The sequence below is a fragment of the Canis lupus genome, chromosome 16, assembly GCF_011100685.1.
Source record: "Canis lupus familiaris isolate Mischka breed German Shepherd chromosome 16, alternate assembly UU_Cfam_GSD_1.0, whole genome shotgun sequence".
Lineage (NCBI taxonomy): Eukaryota > Metazoa > Chordata > Mammalia > Carnivora > Canidae > Canis > Canis lupus.
The window spans coordinates 1409231-1428204 of NC_049237.1; the positions used below are offsets into that span (position 1 = coordinate 1409231).

Consider the following 18974-nt stretch of genomic DNA (forward strand, 5'->3'; position numbering starts at 1 on the left):
TTCTTCCTCAGACTGTCATTTATTTCCCTTAGTGTATCCTCATGATCTTTTAATGGTTTGTCTCTTTTTCCTCAGTTTCCCTCTTTGTCATCACCTTGTCTTCTATGTCACTCACTCATTCTTCCACCTCATTAACCCTTGTTAGGACCTCTGGTTTGGATTGCATCTCATTTAATTGATTTTTAATTTCTACCTCATTAGCTCGAAATTCTGCAGTCATGAAGTCTCTTGAGTCTTTATGCTTTTTTCTAGAGCCACCAGTAGCTTTACAATAGTGCTTCTGAATTGGCTTTCTGACATTGAATTGTAATCCGGATTTTGTAACTCTGTAGGAGAGAGGACTGTTTCTGATTCTTTCTTTTGAAGTGAGTTTTTCCTTCTAGTCATTTTGCTCAGTACAGAATGGCCAAAAAAAGGTGTATTGGGAAAAGGAGAGAAAGAGAGAAGATAAAGAAGAAAAGAAAAAGGAGAAAAAGGGAAAAAAGAAAGGAAAAAGAGAAGAAAAGAAAAAAGGGGGGGAAGCAACAGAAATCAAAAAACAAAAAACAAGGGGGAGTATCCTCTGATTGTGTATACTGTAAATCCCTTGACTTCGCCTGGAAATTTCCAGTGCTGCTTGGTCAATAATTTTTTTTTCCACCTGGATGCAGGAGTGTCCTTGCTCTCCTGTGCCTTCCTGGCTTCAGCCTGTCCCGGGGGGAGCCGAGGGACCTTGGGCTGTGTCCCTGGCGCCCTGTGCTCCCAGGCTTGTGCTACTGGAGTCACGCTCCTGGCCCTGCAGCCCCCTCCACACACAGCCTGTGCCGGAGCCACCCCAAGCTGATCCCAGGGCTGCTCAGCCACCTCCACCTAGAATGCACAGAGTACTGTCAGCTGACCCTCTCCCATGTTTCTGGACAGGATCTTGTGGGGATGCTTTGGAACAGGACTTGACAATGTAGCTTTCTTCTTGGTTCCCGGGGTTCCTTGGTGTGTTGCCTGACCCTCCCTGGAGCCAGAAATAGGACTGAAGCCAACAGCTCCCGAGTGCTCAGTACCTAAATTTGGGCTTCTTTCCTCGCTCACTACCTGAGATGCCCAACTGCATGTCAGGTGAGTTAGGAGACTCTTGTGTCCTTGCCCTTCCCCTTGGCTGATGTAGCAGTTCTCTCTGCTTATTATTCTTGGGTTTTTTGACCATCACCCAAATCATCAGCCCCTTTGGTCCTGTATTCTCTCCTGTACTCATATCCCCATCATATTCTGATTGTGCTTCCTTGGCCCAATATCCATATCCTTGCGTGCTTCACCCAACTATCCATTGCATTCCTTAAGAGGTCCAGCTGCATGTCTGGAAAACTTCCTGTTTCCTTAGACGGTTTCTTGATTTCCTGTTTCTTGAATCTTCTGGCTTTAACTGTAACCTGGATTTTCCATGAAAATACTGCTTCCTTTGAATATATCTTAAAGAGGGACCGTTCCTCCCAAACTGTACTGTTCTTCGAGGTGTGGATGTAGAGTATTTTCCTTGTTTCTTCTGACTCCTTTAAACCATTATTCCTCTTCCTCATCTGGAAGTCTCTTATTCCATAGAAACTTTGCTACTAACCATTTCCCTGGCACTCCAGATCTAGATATGCTTTTTTTTCTTTTTCTGGAAAAAAACTAGTGATTATCTAAAAGTCTTAGAGTCCATCATCTTTTGTAATTAAAAAATATTTATTTACTTGATAGAGCCAGAGAGAGAGAGAGAGAGAGAGAGGAAGGGGAAAGAGAAAGAGAGAACAAGCTGGGGTAAGGGCAGAGGGAAAAGTAGAAGCAGATTTCCCACTAGTTGTGGAGTCTGATATGGAGCTATATACCAGGACTACAGGATCATGATCTGGAGCAAAGGCAGATGCTCAATACACTGAGCAACCCAGGGACCCCTTGAGTCCTTTGTCTTGAGTGACGTCAGTATCCTTGTAGATGATCCCATCGGATCCATAGTGTCTATGTAGATTCAATGCTTTGGCCTTCTCCTTTGATTTCTTTATCAATAATATCCACCCATCCATTCGACTTCAGCTGCTTGTAGCTTACCTGGTCTTTTCCAGGACCCAAGAATTATCCCACCCATGATATCATGTACACATACATTGCATTTTCTGACTACTACTTCCTGAACTTATACTGTAATCACTGAATTGTTCCTACTTCACTGGACTCTTACTTTCTTCTTATTCTGATTCCTGTTATCTTGTTTTCTCTCCTCACCCATTTCAGAATCTATGATTCATAATTTCATTGATTTTCTTACCACTGTCTATGCTCTCTTGACAGATCTTTTTATTCTGCTTTCCTGGGTGGAAAATCCCCAGTATGAGAGATTCCAACAATTTGACTTTCTGATGTTGATGAATGCTGCTGAGAAAAAAAAATTCATACAACCAGGAAGATACAAAACAATACCCATAATACTCAATACCTGTAAGACTATTCTGGTGATATTTTTTATGAGAGTTAGAGAAATATGCGAGACAACCTTAATGCATGTAAATAAGGATTTAGGCAAATTATGGTGCAGCCAATCCTAGATAATGAAAAGGAAATGTCCAGATGTAAAAAATAAGGTGAGATAATAAGCACTCAAGGTGATGTTAATGGCAGTCTAGGATGGGGTGGTGATTAGATTATTAAATTTGGCTAGGGGCTTGGGTTTTGCTGCTTATCTGGGACAAAACAACTATCATCACAAAGAATTGGAAAGGTCTCTGACTGGGATCTGAGTTAACAAAAATTTCCCTTGAGATGTTAAAATCCTGTGCCTGGGATGCCTGGGTGGCTCAACACCTGTGCATCTACTTTTGGATCAGGGGTTGATCCTGGGGACCTGGGATTGAGTCCCACATCGGGCTCCCTGCAAGGAGTCTGCTTCTCCTTCTCCCTGTGTCACTGCCTTTCTCTGTGTCTCTCGTGGGGAAGTAAAATCTTAAAACAAAATCAGAGAAATCCTGTGCCTACTGCTTGCCCCAGTTTTGAGACCAAAATGTGAACTGTGTGATATAGAAATCCACAGCCAAGAATGAAATTGGTTTTAGGTCAGTGTTACCTCTGAGATGTTAGATACAAAATCTATCATGCTGTAGGACCATCACCATGGTCCAGGTCACAAGGAAAGCCCTGCTGAAGATGAGTTCACAATCCAAAATTAGAAAACACACGAGCAGACAATCCATGTGAGGGACGGTCAACAGCTATAAAAAAGGGCATATTTACACAAACACTACACCAACACTTTCATGTAATTATTTTTTTTTCACTTTCATGTAATTAAAGACCTAGAACAAGAAATTGAAATTCTATTAAAAAGTACAAGATACTGCAGAACAGATGCCAAAACAAACAAACAACAAAACCAACCCCAGAATGAAAAATAGAGTCACTGAAATAAAGAACTCAGTGGGAAGTATGCACTTCAGATGGACACTATGTACTTTGAAATATTTTCTATATTGAGTCATGAGAGACACAGAGAGAGACAGGGAGAGACAGAGGCAGGGGGAGAAGCAGGCTCCATTGAGGTTCGACTCTGGGACTCCAGGATCACGCCCTGGGCCGAAGGCAGGTGCTAAACCGCTGGGCCACGCAGGGATTCCCAAGATGAAGGACTTGAACCAGGGCGTGCCGGCAGAAAAATGTGAGGCTCCACAACGGAAAGGTCAGACTGACGCTGGAAAGTCATCTTTATTTATCCACACAGCCCACACGCTGGGTTTCAGGGATGAGACCGAGGTGGGCGCTGAATACGACGCGAGGCGATCATCTTCTCGCCAGCTCCACGCTTTAGCCTTGTGGGGCGCAATGTCGCTGTGCACCCTGACACGGTTCAGCCTGCGCTCGTCACATTCCGGGCTGACCCAGAGAGGAGATGGTGGGCATCAGAAGGCAACCCCCGGGGAGGGAGGGCAACCTGGGTTCAGAGTCCGTGGGGCCTGGGCCAGCGCACCCCAGGGGCTCAGCACACGCTCCTGGGATGAAAGAATGGACGTGGTTGACGTGGTTACACAGAGAAGCAACAGCACCGCTGACACATACGACTTAGAGAAGTTGTAAGATTAACCTTCACAATTGCCTGAAAGGATACATTTTCCTCAAATTTACCAGGAGGGCAGAAGTTGGAGGTATTTGAGTGTGGCTTTCCCAGTGTCCCCACTTTGTGACTGGGTTTGTCTGCATGACCCGGGCGAGGTCAGCTCTGGCCTGGGGGGGGACGGAGCCCAAAGTTCCACTGGGGCTGATGGAGTTCTCTCAGGCTCAGCAACCCTTGTGGGGGTGGGGCTTCCCTGCTGGACCCTCTGGTCTCCCAGTCTGCCCTCCCCGGGGTGCAGGCCCACAGGCAAATAGAAGCTAGAGTAAATGAACAGCTGTTTCCTATGCCCTTCCTCCTCCTTCTCTCCCTCCTTCCTTCCGTGCCTCCCTCCTCCCTTCCTTCCCTCCTTTCTTCCTCCACCCTTCCTTTCTCTTGCCTCCCCTTCAAACCCCCTCCCTCCCTCCCTCCCTTCATTAGAACTGAGCTATTTACCCCAATCCCCCTGCAGCTGCCCTGTGGCAGAGACACATGCCCTAGCAGGAGCTGTAGAAAACGGGAGGAAGGCCGGACCACACGGTACAAAGGTAGAAAGGCAAGAGCTAAGGATGTGGGCCGTCCTTGGGAAGGGTGCACCCACAGCAGAGGAAGACAACTGGGTCAAACCAAGGGGCCGGGACGAGCCCGGGACTGCTCAGTGGCCACGCTATGAGCTCTGCTTTCCATTCCTCCTCAGGTCCCACAGCCCCAAAGTGCGGTAGCTGGGATCTGAACTCAAGCTCTCTGGCTCCAGAGCCACCATGTTCCATTGGTAATGGAATCCGGCTGAATGGTGGGGGACAGGAGGCATGCAATGCTCCAGAGGAACACGGGCAAGGTGCCCTAATCTGCAGGGTGGAGAGCACGGGGCGCACGTTCCTTAACGGGACCTTATAAGCAGGGGACTCCTGGCTGCTCCTGAAGGATGAGCAGGACCTCCCCGAGGAGTAGAGGCTGGGCGTCAGGAGGAGGCTGAGGAGCAGTAAGCCCCAGGAGACAGGGGGCGCCAGAACTCGGTGCCTTGGAGGGAGGGAAGGAAGTTCTGAGCCAGCTGAGCATCAGCATCTCCAGCTTCACCTCAGGGGCAAAAGGCACGGATGGCCTAAAAGCCACGTGTTCAAAAGACACGACAACTTGAGGAAAAGCCCAAAAGGAAAGCCAGTCGTGTTGCTCCTCTGGATATTGCAGGCTTTCCTAAGCAAGGCACAGCGCCCAGACCCCGGGATGGAAAAGACCGGCACAAAAAAAAAAAAAAAAAAGAAAAAAGAAAACACCGGCACATCTGATGACTTCAAAACGGAAACCTTCCGTGTGACGAAAGACGGGAGCAACACAAGAGACAAGCGTGGCAGGAAGTTCTCGGAAATGTCTTAGCACCAGAAGCCCTATGTCATCTCGGGAGAGACTGCTGACGATTGCATTTCCCGGGCTCCTCACCGCTCCTGGAGCCTCTCCAATCAAAGGGGGTGTGTTTTGCTGTGGGTTAGGCCTGCTCTGGGCACCGTGAACACACGGCCTCATGCTGTAATATCTCCATTTTTGCTCCACTGCGGAACCACAAGCACTAAAGACCTTCGATGACTCCCCCAAGGTCACACAGCTAGTAAGTGGTAGCCAGGGGTCAAAGCCAGGCGGTCTGGCCTCCTATACCATTCTCTTAGCCACAGCCTCTGTTGCCCCTGGGCCTCTCCAAGGCAAGGAGCCATGCTTACCTAGGCCTCAGAGTCCCGTCCAATTTCTGGGCTTTCTGTTTGCGTGTCTGGGTATCTCTTCCGTGGCCCCTGAGCGGCCTGGTGGATAAGATTTAGGAACCTGGCTAGGAGAAGAGGCATGAGTCTTGAGGGAAGCAGGCTTTGGGGCCGAGAATTCCTGGGTCCTTCGGCCCGGCCTCAGCAGCTGGCCTCGGGGGCCTGCCAAGGGCCTGCAACCCTCATCTCGCAACACATATCTGTTGAGCACAATCTCTGTGCCAGGCACTCTCCTGGACCCCGCAAGTAGAGCAGAGTGTGGCAGGCACGGTACCTGCTCTCCTGGAGCTGGTGGTCTGGCTGGGGGGACAGAGGACATGCTACACAAGGGGACAAGCGAACCCGACGGTGAGGTACAGGCAGGGCTGGCAACTCTAGAACGGGACGGCGAGGGGAGGCCTCTCCCGATGCCAAGCAGCAGCCAGCCTCAGGCAGGGGCAGACAGAAGCACCGGACAGGAAGCAAGAGCCAAGGCGCTGAGGCAGGAGCAAGCGGGGCCAATGTGGCCATGACGGAGTGCGGGGGAGGGTTGTAAGAGGCCACATCCTCCCTCCTGCAAGAGCTGGGGCTGCCAAGCCCACACGTGCCTGTCACTCCCTAGCTTGAGGACTTGCACAGGTTTTTTTCGTTTTCAGCTTCCCCCCTACCAAGTCTCATTTGGAGGGCGGCAGCCTGACAACGGCAGGAACCTGGGCTTCATAGTCAGCCCTTCCTGGCCCTTCCATTACTAGCCTAACTAGGTGGTCTAACTTCTCCAGGCCTCACTTTGCTCAACTGTAAATTGGGGCCAATATCCACCTACAGCGAGATGGCTGAGAACGAAGGACATGGCACCCGGCTGAGCGCATCCTTAGGATAAGCCGTTAGCATGGCAATCCTGGCTAGCGTTCAGGTCCCTCGCTGCCTGTTTATCTTAGTGCTGCAAGGCCCCACCTCCTCTCCCTTCCTCGAGCTGGGCTCGCCTCTCCAGGACAGATAGCATCCTCACTTCCTCTACCGACGCTCTACTGCTCTTTTCACTTGTCTGTCTCCACTCTGCTATGGAGTCCTCCCTCCTCCTGCCCACCCCACCTGCCTACCCCCCGTGCTCCTATATCGACCTCGTATCTTTCCTGCATCAAATTCTACTCCAAGGAGGGAGGGAGGATAGCCCGCCGGGAAGGATGGTGCTCTCCACCGAAGACCTCTCTTCCATTGTTTCTGAGCACTGCCCCGTGCACCTGTATACTCCAGCCAGGCCAAACTACCGCCATATCTTGGGCCATGCTGGCATCTCTCATTCCTCTGTCTTTCCATAGAACTCAGAATGTCCTCCTGGTCTTTGATCCCTGAGCTTCTCCACCTCCACCTCCAGGAAGCCTTCCCAGAAGTCCACACTGTCTGACCAGGGGCATGCGTGTGTTCTGTTGTTGCCATTCCCATTTTACTCCTTACCTACTTGTCTGTCTCCATCGGCACGGTATGAGGTCTCCACTCCCGGCCCCATCTGAGGGACCATCACATGGTATTAATGAAAAACAGTCGCATTTCCAGATCGGCAAGACAATATTATTCTAGGTCCTGAGTTACTTACGTGATGTTGTCTAACCTCACCACTATGTGAAGGTAGGTTCAGAGACATTTAAAATTACTGGCTCAAAGTCACATGGTTAACGAGTGGTAGAACCAGGCTTGGAAGTCCGTTAAAATGACTTCAGGACCTCTGCTGGGAACAGCTCCACGTTTGATAACTGAATATATGAATGCCCTGGGAAGGCCATTAGGAGGATTTTTCTGGCCTTGACAGTTAATGGGACGGCCCTATGCTTGACGGTCCTGTGAGCTTCGTGAGTGTGAGTCCAGCTTTCTGAGGCTCAGAGTGTTGCCCAAGGTAACACTACCCTGAAAGGTCTCTCCAGCCAGCTGCCTGTCTGTGCTGTACCTCAGTGTTGTTCCCAAACCACGGGACTTACCTTCTGCAGGTTCCTCCAGGTTCTGGTGCCAAGACACGGGCTTTCTGGTGATTGTGTGAACTGTAGAAAAACACCGGCAGAGCTTCACATCACAGCGTTAATGTCCCGCCCTCTTGAAGACTCACCCTCGGCCAGACACCTGCTGAGCATTATCCGGGGGTAACTAGGAGCTCAGCTCGCGAGGACCTCACAATCCAGAGTGGTAAAACCGAGGATAGCAGCCACTGGGCACATGGAGCTACCTCCTCAACCCCTCCTTCCAGAAGGGATTTCCCCTGCCTCGCTTCTTTCCGAAGCCTGAAGCCCGCGACTCCCCTTCCCTCGGCTTCTCGAGGTCCGGCCTGGTTCCTGGGGCTGCTCCTGCAGCAGCCTGGACGGGACCCTCTGGCGGCAGGCCCAGCAGGTTAGGGACCTGATTGCACCGCCCCTTCGACAGTCATTGGCTAAAAGAGATTTGGGGAGGAGTCAGAGACCTGTCCCATATCAAGCCCTTGCCTGGATCAAAACTCTCCCCATCTAGCTCGGGAAACGGACGAGGTTTCAAATCTGAAAAAAGGGATCCCTGGGTGGCGCAGCGGTTTGGCGCCTGCCTTTGGCCCAGGGCGCGATCCTGGAGACCCGGGATCGAATCCCACATCGGGCTCCCGGTGCATGGAGCCTGCTTCTCCCTCGGCCTATGTCTCTGCCTCTCTCTCTCTCTCTGTGACTATCATAAATAAATAAAAATTGAAAAAAAATATTTTAAAATAAAAAAAAATCTGAAAAAGTTTCTCTGTCCCTGATTACAGGTGGGATAATAGAGACTCGAGAACCTAATGAATGTAACATGGGGACTTCACAGTTTTTGATTTTAGAAAATGTCATTGTGGTAAAGTTCACATAAGATTTACCATTGGAAACATTTCTGAGGATGTGATTCAGGAATTTTAAGCATATTTGCCTCGTGTGAAACTAATTTCCAGAATTGTTTCATCCCCACGGAACGACTTCCCATGGCCCCCTGCGCTCTGTGTCCTCTGGCAAGGACCATTTTCCTTTCTCGAGGAATTTGACTACTCTAGATACTTCCTATATTACACTTTGACTGCAGAGCCCATCCTCTCTCACACTCAATATTGCATCTATTCATCTATGTGTTCGTTCATTCAAGACACAGCACAGTCCAGGACGTGTGTCGTGTGAGACACAGTCGTGAACACATCTGTCCAGACAGCTGTACAGACACCTGGGCAGTTTCCTGAACCCCGCTACCTACTGAGTGGCTCCTTGTTTTAATTCTTGCTGCTCCTTGTCCTTAGCCTGCACGGCTCTTTCCCCTGTGTCTGTCTGGGAAAACCGATTTATAATGAGCCCACGTGTAATCTTGTAAAACCCGTCTGGACCCTGTAGCTCCTCGCCCAAGTTTTCTCTGAGGCATGGTCTACTCCACATCTATAGTTCCCAGAACACTTTGCTAAATTGTTTTCTTTACATGAAAGTCACTTGTGAGCAAGAAATATATCTGGTCCATCTCTCCGTTGCCAGGACCTGGCTTAGTACGGAAAGATAGAGGTGTTTGGTAAATGTTGGCTGGCTGCCTGGAGATCATCTCAGTTAGGACTGTGAGCTTTCTTCTGCTGACGTCATTACATAGACCTGAACATGATTCAGAAACAAGCACCCTGGCTCACACCGCAGCTGAGCTAGAGAAGCACCTCTGTTGCTTCTGGTGAGCCACAGCTGGGTGCCTTTTTCTAGCAAGGCTCAAACATGAGCCTTTGAAGTCTTCACTATCTTACAAAGCCCGAGTCGAGAGGAAGCATCATTGTGCTCAGGAGCCGCACTCTTAGCTCGGGGAGAACTAGCGAGACCGTCGTAGTCTCCTGTGAAACTGGCCATTCTTTGGCCCGCGCCCAGGGGTCCGGCCGCCCTCCCCCGACACAGGCCTGGGGCTCCGAGGAGACTCTGAAGGGAGGTGGGAGTCACTGTGGCTTCATCTCCTCTCCCCTGCAGCCCCACGTTATTATGGGGTCCCAGCCCAGCCCAGGACCCCCCAGCCGAGGGACTGTAGGGGGCGAGCTTCTGCTTACCTGAGGCCATTCCAGGCCATCAGTGTTTATCTAAACTCAGATGATGCGTTGAACATACTGGAGTGTAGAAAAACATAACGGCCCCGTCCTCTAGTTTCTCAGCCAGTGTCTGAAGTTGCAGATTTTTCTTGAATCCTGTCCCAACCTCTCCATTAGAAGCAGGCGCAGAGACAGCTAACCGGGAAATCAACTTCTAGAAAAATGTAATAGAAACATGCCACCCACATTAACAACAAACAACTCTCGTGGAATTCACCTGACAAGGAATGCATGAAAATTTCCTGAAGAAACACATGAAAATTATCCACATCGTAAAAAAGGTCTTAACTACCCAGGAGATAAGCACTGCATGATGGTGAGCTGCTGTGCAGCAGCTGGAACCACGCCCTGGAGGCACTCCAGCATGAGGGCAGACCTTCAAACAGCGGTGATTGAAAACCCTACAACAGGCTCGGTCTTATGATATAGTAGTATTCCTATAAACTAGGACTGGACCAACTCTCTATGGTTGGGGGAGCTTTGTCCTCCTGCCCAGAGACAACAGGGTTCTTTAGGTTTGTTCTATTTAGGAGGTGGAGAGCTGCCTGAGAAAGGCCAGCACATAATGGATTTGTGCAAGGAAAGATAACCTTGCAAGAAAGGTTAGACTCCATAGAATCACCACGTGCTATTAAGCGTAGGCCAGGACCTTCCTCTTTTGTATAAACAGTGATATAAAGCTGCTGCTGACAGAACCTAAGAAGATGAAAATAGTGAAAAGATTTAAAGTAGGCGAGATCTTCAGTTACGTTTGTGGCCACTGACATCACAAAATATTAGAATTCGGGACACCTGGGTGGCTCAGTGTTTAAGCATCTGCCTTTGGCTCAGGTTGCAATCCCTGGGTTCTGGGATCAAGTCCTACATCGAGCTCCCTGCAGGGAGCCTGCTTCTCCCTCTGCCTATGTCTCTGCCTCTGTGTGTGTATCATGAATAAATGAATAAAATCTTTAAAAAAATCAGAATCCATCAAGATTGTATACTTTTTGAACCAAGATTAAACAGCTATACTAAGTGCTGGGCATTCCTTTGGTTAAAGATAAGAAAAGAGAAACATAAGTTTCCTGTGTCTGTGCCTATAGTGCACATTCATTCATGAGTTTTGTTTTAGTTTTTTGATTACAACAACCTGATTGTAATGTAGGATAGAAACTGAAGAAGGACATGTTTAAATATGTAGACTTCTGAGCAAGTCCCACCCACTCGGCTCAGCAGCAGCAAACATGCCTTTTGCATACTAGGTACGAGAGCATCTTGCCACCAATCCCCTGCCCTACATCTGCTTCCCGGACAGAGGGAGTGTCTATTCGCATAAGGAGAACAGAGACACCAAATAGAGCTTAGAAAAATAAAACAAGATTTTTAAATGCAGGCCCTGGGTACCGAGTAGCCCTGCACTATGACTCCTTGTGAAAAGGGAGGCAAAGGAGATGAGCCCTGCAGTTGCTCCAGCTTTCTGCTTGGAGAAATATGCAGGAAAGCAGAAGCCAAGATGAGCAGGTGACAGGACTTGGGTGAGGAGACACAGACTGAGGTTCAGGAATGTGAGGCAGCTGAGAAGTTGTGGAGCAGAAAATTGGAGAGAGGGGAAGGAGGGAGAGTGAGTGAGAGCCAGAGATGTGTAAGGAAAGGCCTGCAGTCTTGGGCAGCACTAAGAGGCAGGAACTCGGTGAAGGGACGACGGCAACGCTGTGAGCCCAGCAACACCCAGAATGTGTACAGGATGTTGTTGTGAGCACACAGGGTAGAGCGTCCTAGTTGAAAGGGTTGGATAGAGGCCCTCAGAAGTTTACATCTCAGTAATTGGACTCCGCTAGCTTAGAGAAGAGGTTGCTTTAGCCTTATCCTAACACGGCTTCCAAACAAGCTCTGGAAGTTTCAGGTGGATCCGCACGGGGCCAAACTGCCTCCCGGAAGAATTTCCAGCACGTCTGAAAGAAACACAGCCAAATCCAGCACTCAGCAATAGAACATTCGCAAAGGACAGCATCGGTTGAAAAGTACTAGAAAAGCAGACAGTAGAAGAAGCAGGAAAATGTGACCCATAGCCAGGAGGAAAAGCAACCAATAGAAATGTGAAGATTTCGATGAAATGGATTAGTTCTCTGAAGGTGTAGATTTCCAGAACTGACCAGAAGAGGAAAACAAAGAAAAGAAATAGAAAATCTGCATAGCTTTATGTCTATTTTTAAAAATTTTATTTGTAAAGAACTCTTTTTAAATTTATAATCGAAAAACTTTCCACAAGATAGCCTCCAGGCTCAACTGTCTTTTCTGGTCAGTGGGTCCAACCTATAGTGAAGAAAATACCACTCTTCCCCAAACTCTTCCATTAGACGGGAGTGGAAGATACATTTCCCAGCTCATTGGTTTTGGCTATTTTTATTTCTTAATTAAAAAATAATTTTAAGAAAGCTCGTCATCCTCCAACCTGGGTTGAACTCGTAACCCTGAGATCAGAAGTCACATGCTCTACCAACTGAGCCAGCCAAAAACCTCATTTCCTAAGTCATGATGAGTTTACCATTACATCAACACTAAAACCAGACAAATGGTACAAAAGAGAAAACTAAAGATAAATAACCTCGTAAACACAGATGTCAAAAATCCTTAACAAGGCATTAGGAATTTAAGTCAAGCAATATATAAGAAGAAAACTGAACCAACCATAGCCAAATGGGGTTTTCCAAAGAGATACGATTGGTTTAGTAGGGCTAGCCAAAAGCAGACACTGAACCAACTGAGCCACCCAGGCACCCCTCTCATTATGATTTTGATTTGCTTTTTCCTATTGACTAATGAGGTTGGCCACATTTTTTGTATGCCCGTCAGTCACTTGGATATCCTCTTTTGTGAAGTTCCTGTTACCAATCTTTTCCTAGTTTTCTTTTGTATCGCTGGTCTTTTCTTCACCATTTTGCTGGAGTTCTTTATCCAATAGGGATATAATAAGCCCTTTTGGGAGCCGTGTGTTCTGCACACTTAGGTTCCCAGGGTATGGTTTGCTTCGTGCTTTCTAAGTGACAAGACATTTTTCCTAGTTGATGCTGTGAAAATATTTTTCTCACATGACCTTCAAGTCAGTATTGTCCAATAAAAATATGAAACAAGCCACATTGGGCACAAAATTTTCTAGTATCTAATGAAAAGAGCAAAAAGAAACAGGTCAATTAATTTCAAACATGTTGTAGGGATGGGCAGCCCGATGGCTCAGCGGTTTAGCGCTGCCTTCATCTCAGGGCCTGATCCTGGAGACCCGGGATCGAGTCCCACTTCGGGCTCCCTGCATGGAGCCTGCTTCTCCCTCTGCCCGTGTCTCTGCCTCTCCCTCCCTGTGTCTCTCGTGAATAAATAAGCAAAATCTTTAAAAAAATATGTTTTATTGAATCCAGTATGTCCAAATCATCAACATTTCAATATAAATACTCTTGAGATGTTTTATTGATTGTTGATACTATGTTTAAAATCCAGTGTAAATTTTATACCTTACAGTGCGTCTCCAGTGCTCAATAGCCATTGATGACCCGAGCGATCCTACACAATTTGTTTTTGCTCTTTCACATTTAGATGTAATTTTTACCTGAAGTGGATCCTTGAGTGTGCTTATGTCGTAGGAATCTAGCTTAATTTTTTTCTCTATAAGTATCCAATTGACCAAGAACCAATGTGTTGCAAACACAGTCCATCTGCATCATTCTGTTATGATACTTTTGTCTTCAGTCAAGTGTCCACGTAGGTGTGAACCTGGGTCTGGACTCTTCTTGCCACTTATCTATTTGTTTATGCTGGCACTAATACTATGCGATCTTAATTACTACAATTTTTGTGGTAAGTCTTGGTGTCTGGCAGGAAAATTACTCCTACCAGTTCTTAAGGGAGTCATGGATATTCTTGGGTCTTTTGCCTGTCTGTGGAAATGATAATCAGCTTATCAAGTTTCCAAATATATGTGTTACAATTTTGATTGAGATTCCACTGAATCTGTACTTGGTTTAAGAGAACTTTAAATATATATGATAAATACATATATATTATTATGTTAATTGTTAATATATTATAATGAACATTATATAATATACACCATAAGTTTATTTGATGCTATCATCTGGAGAGGATATGGATGTGTCCTTGCCTTCTAGGCTTGGTACCTGCCTTTTTCTGGGATCCAGAGGTTCAACCCTCAGAGCTTTGATGACAAGATAATGGGAGGTGCCGCCCCCCCCCCCCGCCCCCGCACCTTTTTGCCGGAGGCATTTCTCAAAACAGAAAATCCCTAGTACGTTTTACAAGTCCTAGGGTGCAGGACAATAGAGTCTTGGAGGAACCAGACCAGGGAACCTTGAATCCTTGTATGTCTATAATAGGGGTCTTGTGCTCTGTGTGTGAGTTCTTAGGGGTCGCCCATTCTCGCATTCACTTTCATCCAGGGCAGATCAATAGGACTCACCCGTGTAGAGATCAGATGAGATGTTTTCCACTCACTCTTCTCTACCTTGTGTCCCTGGTCTTGCTGTTTGCTCTGTGGTCACAGACCAAATTCTACGGAGAAACCAGTTATAAATGTAGAATTCATTCAGGCTGGCTAATTGGGAAAGAGAGGAAAGAAACAGGTTTTCTGGAAAAAAGGATCTTGCTAAAGGTATCTCCGGCATCTGAAGGCGATTTCCAAGGATGAAGGTAACATACAGAGAATAGTACAATAACCTTGTTATGGGTGAAAACGCCATCATGGAAAAGGCTTACCCTCCGAGCTAAATGTTGATTGGCATTGTCTTGAGTTCCCAACCTTCACCAAGTCAAGCTCCTGGGGATCGACTGTTCTGGCAATTCCGGATGATATCAGGACCGGCCCACTCACAGGGAAGTCATCTCTCCAGGATAGGATTTGTGAATCACGGAGGTCTGGTTGGAGTTGGCTGGAAGGTTGGGGAGGATAAGACTTTCAAGTCTTCTTGGGGCTGAGAGTGGGAATAGGAGGAAAGTAGACAGTGGGGAAACAGGGAACAGGAGCGAGACAAAAACAGTGGGGACTGGACCTTTTGGAAGGAATAGAGCAAGGAGTGCGTGGGGAAACCTGTAGGTTAGCGCGGCTAGAAAGGAAAGCACTAGGAACAGGAGGGAAACAGGTAGGCCTGTGAGTTGAGAGAGGTGGACAATCCTGGGGAGTGTTGGGGGTGTAAATGGACACAAGAGGAAGCGGCTTTGGATGACGATGAGAGGAGGAAGGACAACGAGAGGCGGGAGGAATAGAGTAGATAGGTGGAGGGCAGGGTCCAGAGGAGGAAGGAATAGAGTAGGCAGGTGGAGCCTGGGGTCGAGAACAGGAGATCCGAGGCAGCTTTTTGGTCATTTCTCCAAACGGCGTTTGGCTAGTTACTCATCTTGACCAAATGAGTAACTGGACATAAGCTCAGACTTACCCCAGTCTTTATGTCCCACGCCAGCCCCACATCATCCCCTGGCTCAATGCCCATTATGAAATATGTGTGCCCCTCCCTCCGGGCGTGTCAGCGGGCTCACCAGCCAGGGACAGGGCCCCGGGTGCGAGGTTGGAGACTGACCCCAGGAAATAGCAGACAGAAGAAATATCGAGGAGTCCCTAGGCCTTGGGATAACCTGTAGTTTTGCCCCTTACTAGGCAAAGATCAGTGAAAGGGCTGTGCTGCAGTCAGGGGCTGCGCACCAAGAGAATGGATCTGAAGCAGGTGTGGGCAAAGTGGGACGTGCATGCCTCCAGCTGGTTAACTTACTACACTCTCCAAAGCCCTTGTGCATCACTTAGGTCCCTCCATGAACATGGAGTGGTCAGTGATATTATGTCTATTTTTCCTGTAAGGATACTCTAGGCCAGACAGGGAAGTAGATAGGCAGGCAGTGGGTTCCAAACCGGTGTGACTGACACTTGAGCCAAAACTTGGGGTGTCGCAGGCAGGCCTGCGGGACGGTGCACAGCATGCACAGAGTACTGTCAGCTGACCCTCTCCCATGTTTCTGGACAGGATCTTGTGGGGATGCTTTGGAACAGGACTTGACAGTGTAGCTTTCTTCTTGGTTCCCAGGGTCCCTTGGTGTGTTGCCTGACCCTCCCCTGTAGCCAGAAATAGGACTGAGGCCAACAGCTCCCGAGTCCTCAGTACCTACATTTGGGCTTCCTTCCTGGCTCACTACCTGAGATGCCCAACTGCATGTCAGGTGAGTTAGGAGACTCTTGTGTCCTTGCCCTTCCCTTGTCTGATGTAGCAGTTCTCTCTGCTTATTATTCTTGGGTTTTTCGACCATCACCCAAATCATCGGCCCCTTTGGTCCTGTATTCTCTCCTGTACTCTTATCCCCATCATATTCTGATTGTGCTTCCTTGGCCCAATATCCATATCCTTGCGTACTTCACCCAACCATCCATTGCATTCCTTAAGAGGTCCAGCTGCATGCCTGGAAAACTTCCTGTTTCCTTAGACAGTTTCTTGATTTCCTGTTTCTTGAATCTCCTGGCTTTAACTGTAACCTGGATTTTCCATGAAAATACTGCTTCCTTAGCATATGTCTTAAATAGGGACCGTTTCTCCCAGACTCTACAGTTCTTTGAGGTGGGGATGTAGAGTATTTTCCTTGTTTCTTCTGACTCCTTCATACCACTTTTCCTGTCCTCCAATTAGAAAATCTCTTGTCCCATAGAAACTTTGCTACTCACCATTTTCCTGACACTTCTGATATGGATACCTTTTCTTTCTGTGAATAATTTGTGCTTATTTCAAAGTCTTAGTCTTGAATCCATCATCGTTTTTAAAAAAATTTTTATTTGAGAAAGTTAGCAAGAGAGAGAGATTGAAAGAGAGAGAGAGAGAGGGAAGGAGGGAGGGAGAGGAAGAAGAAGAAGAGGAAGAAGGAGGAGGAGGAAGAAGAGGAAGAAGAAGAAGGAGGAAGAAGAAGGAGGAGGAAGAAGGAGGAGAAGAAGAAGAAGAAAGAAGAAAGAAAAAAGAAAAAAGGAAAGAAACAGCTGCGGGAGAGGCAAAGGGAGAAGTAGAAGCAGATTTCCCACTAATTGTGGAGTCTGACATGGGGCTAGATACCAGGACTCCAGGATCATGATTTGGAGCAAAGGCAGATGCTCAATACACTGAGCAACCCAGGGATCCCTTGAGTCCTTCGTCTTGAGTGACGTCAGTGTCCATGTAGATGATCCCATCGAATCCACAGTGTCCATGTAGATTCAATGCTTTGGCTTCTCCTTTGATTTCTTTATCAATAATATCCACCCATCCATTGGACTTCAGCTGCTTGTGGCCATACCTGGTCTTTTCCAGGACCCAAGAATTATCCCACCCTTGAAATCATGTACACATACATTGCATTTTCTGACTACTACTTCCTGAACTTACACTGTAATCACTGAATTGATCCTACTTCACTGGGGCCTACAACCACTGACTCTTTCTTATTAATTCTGATTCCTGTTATCTTGTTTTCTCTCCTCACCCACTTCAGAATCTATGATTCATAATTTCATTGGTTTTCTTACCATAGTCTATGCTCTCTTGACAGATCTTTTTATTCTGCTTTCCTGGGCAGAAAATCCCCAGTATGAGAGATGCCAACAATTTGACTTTCTGATGTTGATGAATGCTGCTGAGAAAAAAATTCATACACCAGGAAGATACAAAGCAACACCCATAATTCTCAATACCTGTAGGACTATTCATGGTGATATTTTTTATGAGAGTTAGAGAAATATGCGAGACAACCTTAATGCATGTAAATAAGGATTTAGGCAAATTATGGTGCAGCCAATCCTAGATAATGAAAAGGAAATGTCCAGTTGAAGAAAATAAGTAGAGATAAGCACTTGAGGTGATGTTAATGGCAGTCTAGGATCGGTTGGCGTGCAGATTGTTAAATTTGTTAACTGCTAGGAGCTTAGGTTTTGCTGCTTTTCTATATGGATCTAAAACAGCTGTTATCACAAAGAAATGGCAAGGCTTCCTACTGAGGTCTGAGTTAAAAAAAAAAAATTTCTCCTGAGATATTAAAATCCTGTGCCTGGAATGCCTGGGTGGCTCAAGAGCTGATCATCTACCTTAGTCTCAGAGGGTGATCCTGGCATCCTGGGATTGAGTCCTGTGTCGGGCTCCCTGCAGGGAACCTGCTTCTACCTTTGCCTGCTTCAGTGTCTCTCTCTCTCTCTCTCTCTCTCTCTCTCTCTCTCTCTGTGTGTGTGTGTGTGTCTGTCATGGGTAAATACATAAAATATTTTTAAAAAAAGAATTCTGTGCCTACCTCTTGACCCTGTTTTGAGTCCAAAACGTGAACTATGTGATACAGAAATCCACAGCCAAAAATTAAACTGTTTTTAGGTCAGTGATACCTCTGAGGTGTTAGATACACAGTCTATCTCTCTGTAGTAACACCACCATAGTCCAAGTCACAAGGAAAGCCCTGCTGAAGAGGAGCTCACAATCCAAAATTAGAAAACATATGAGCAAACAATCCGTGTGAGGGATGGTCAGCAGGTATAAAGAAGGGCATATTTACACAAACACTTCAGCAATAATGTCATGTAATTAAAGGCATAGAACAACAACTTGAAATTCTGTTAAAAAGCACAAGATACTGCAGAACAGATGCCAAAACAAACAAACAACAAAACCAACACCAGAATGAAAAATATAGTCATTGAAGTAAACTCAGTGGGTAGTATACACTTCAGATTGGACACTATTTTCTTTTTTTAAGATTTTATTTATTGATTCATGAGAGACACAAAGAGAGAGAGAGAGAGAGAGAGAGAGGCAGAGAAGCAGGCTCCATGCAGGGAGTCCAAAGTGAAATTTGATCCCGGGACCAGGACTCCGGGATCAGGCCCTGGGCCAAAGGCAGGCGCTCAACTGCTGAGCCCCCCAGGTGTCCCTGGACACCATTTTCTAATAGCAGCTTGAAAAATATGATCATTGAAATAATAATGTAATAATAATAAGATAAACTTGACATTAGATGGCACTGAAGAGAGAAAGGATGATGTGAGGGAATTATCAAGAGACAGCACAAAGAGATGAAAGAAGGAAACAATCTGTGATATTTTGATTTA

The 18974-nt window shown here is 47.0% G+C and overlaps 2 long non-coding RNA genes across 21 annotated transcripts in view; one reads left to right on the top strand and one right to left on the bottom strand.

The window, feature by feature from the left end:
* LOC119877086 overlaps positions 1–18974 on the top strand; it is an 82088-nt gene that overhangs the window by 56646 nt on the left and 6468 nt on the right. The gene's annotated exons all lie outside the window — the stretch shown is intronic.
* On the bottom strand, positions 3681–18308 carry LOC106559822. 20 transcript variants are annotated; one of them, XR_005371167.1, is made up of 7 exons: positions 14639–15719; positions 14343–14434; positions 9857–10049; positions 8030–8230; positions 7788–7847; positions 5800–7321; positions 3681–3989 (listed from the first exon to the last, which is right to left on the bottom strand). It is a non-coding gene; the product is annotated as an uncharacterized LOC106559822 (long non-coding RNA). The 20 variants fall into 20 exon arrangements; XR_005371162.1 differs by having other exon boundaries at positions 7788–7926; XR_005371163.1 differs by having other exon boundaries at positions 5800–5899; positions 7270–7321; positions 7788–8230; positions 14639–15716.